The sequence below is a fragment of the Octopus bimaculoides genome, chromosome 6 (assembly GCF_001194135.2).
Source record: "Octopus bimaculoides isolate UCB-OBI-ISO-001 chromosome 6, ASM119413v2, whole genome shotgun sequence".
In the NCBI taxonomy this organism is placed as follows: Eukaryota; Metazoa; Mollusca; class Cephalopoda; order Octopoda; family Octopodidae; genus Octopus; species Octopus bimaculoides.
Window position 1 is genome coordinate 23,647,081 of NC_068986.1, and position 2,865 is coordinate 23,649,945.

The window sequence follows — 2,865 nt, forward strand, 5'->3', positions numbered from 1 at the left end:
ACAAACGAACACGTATTAACAGAGAATATAGGTGATACAGACACTCCTCATACACACATGCACTTACAAAAGACACAGACACATTGAAAGACACGCATGCGTAGACACATACAATAGGAATACAAAATACAAAATGGCTGATAGTTAGCAAGGTGAGACACACATAAGAAAGAAGGAAACAAAGGACCACTGATGAGGTCACAGAAGTCTGACGAAAGAACTCTAGTCGAAATAAGATTAAGATTAATGTAATATAAAGCTGAAGCAAATTAACACCAAATATACAGTGCGTGTGTTTTTATTGGCTAAACTGGCAATATGACCATCCCCAAGTACAACAACATATATATATATGTATATATAGATATAAGAAAATGGATATAATAACAATGGGAAACTCGTGGTTCTCCCACAACATCGCATGACAACCGATGCTGGTGTGTTTACGTCCCCGTAACGTAGCAGTTCTGCAAAAGTGAACCCGATAGAATTAGTACTAGGCTAACAAAGAATAAGTCCTGGGTTCGATTTGCTCGAGTAAAGGCGGTGTTCCTGCATGGCTCCTGTATGGCCGTGGTCAAATGACTAACACAAATAAAAGAAAAGAAAAAAATAAGAATATATATATATACGATCGTAAATGCTACCCTCGTCTCTGCTTCTTCCTCCTGTGTTACCTATTTAATTAAAGACATATTAGCGAAAACCACGAGTTTCCCATTGTTATTATATCCATTTTCTTCTCCTATACATATATATATATACATACATGTATATATGTATACACACACACACCTATACATATACATATATAGATATATATATATATTTTGTCCGCACACACACGCACACTCACATATATATACACCTATACATATACATATACATATATAGATATATATATTCTGAGCGCCCACATACACATACACACACACTATTTTGAAGATGCGTATTGGAGAAACCCTTCATCCAATAATGGTAATAATAACAGTCGAATGAAATTTTAGATTTGAAGATGGAAATTTAGATTCCTTAATTGATATCAATGTAATTCTTTTTACGATTCAACCCATTCAGATACTTATCAATCATGGTATCCTGATGCCATTCAATGAAGCTATCCAGATATCAATCATGCAAGCCACGCAGTTATAAATCAATAATCTGAAGCTAATATTCATAATCAGTCGAAGTTAATATTCATAAATCAGTTCTTCAACATTGCTTCAGATTTCCCATTGTTCGTCGGTGTATATTGTTCAATTAATCAATAATATATCCTTATCAATCGATTGATTAACCTATAGCTTCCTTCCTTACTTAATAACACTCAAAATGGCGCAGAATTTAGCAAGCCTGAAATATTCAACAGAATCGATTTGGATTTCTTCACTTGGAAAAACCGAGGAAATAAGTACTACAGATATACTGGGGGTCGATTCTATTAATTATACTATTGCTTCATAAACAAATTAGACTTGTGAATAGTGGAACGGAGCCATGATTTATAAACTGTATTGATTTTTCAAGCGATCAATCGTTCCATTAGGTGAATGATCGATACATTCTACAATAATCGCTTGTCATATCAATTCATACATGTCCAATTACTGAAATTCCATTAGAAATTGAGAGATATTTATTTGTTTCTTGTTTTGTTATTTTTAATAATAAAAAAAAAATTAGCAATTTCACTATCATTACGGGTTTTCATAACTGACATAAACAGGTTTGTTTTATGATGTTTTCGCTATTTTACAAATGCTTTGCATCTAAAGTTTCTTTCTGTTCTTGACAAATTTTTGATATGTAGTCATGATATTTTGTTTTTCTTTGTCTTGTGAGAATTCACAGCGAGTCGCTAATGGATGTTATCTTTATCCTTCAACAGGTGCCGCAGAACACGGGATTAACTGTAAGTCAACAAAATTTCCAAAATGGTTTCGAATCTCTCAAGAAAATATTTCTCTTTACACTGGCGTTGTTAATGCATTTGAAAGAAATGCTGTATATCTCAGTTTCTTAATTATCACTCCGATACAGAAAGAAACTAGTATTTTGCATCGCTGATACACTTGGGTACAATATTAGTTTCTCATGTCCTTTCATCAAAGAATAACGATAAAAGCCTAATTTAAAAATAAAGCAGGAAAATATTATCAATCTACACTAAAACTTTGAAATAACTGTATGTTGAAATAAATATTTTGACAAGACCATGTCTTCCATATATACACAAAGTCTACTTGTGTTATACAGTACACTTTCTCTTGTCAGAACTATAACTTTCAACGTCGCTATATATATTTCCTATCAAATTTAATCAAAAGAAAATATAAAAAAATTAATATATATATATCTATCTCTACATATATGTGTGTGAATATGTCTCTGTCTGTATGTCTGTATATCTGTGTATTTGTATTCCAAATCATGAGAAGAAAATATATTACTAAATCCAGTGCAGATAAATATCAATAGGTTACTTTACAGAAATACATTTTTATGAAGTTTTATGAGATATGAGGAGGAAGAATTTCAGATGATATTTAAAAAAAACAGAAATTACTTTGGATTTTATTAAACACAACTACTTACCACTTTATTTCATAAGATACCTAGCGATTATCAGATACGAGAGAGTACCAGACTAAATACACCGTATTCTCCTCCGCTTACGTTCTCATTAGGATTGGCTTTCTTTCTTTTTTCCTTTCCTGAATCAACTACATGGAATATAAATCGTACTGATATCTTATCGACTCTGCATTTACATCTGATCTTGTTTTGTGCCTATGAAATTGATAGCCGATAGTTAAAAAAACGTGTATGTATATATATGGATGCTTGTCTCTGTGTGTATAT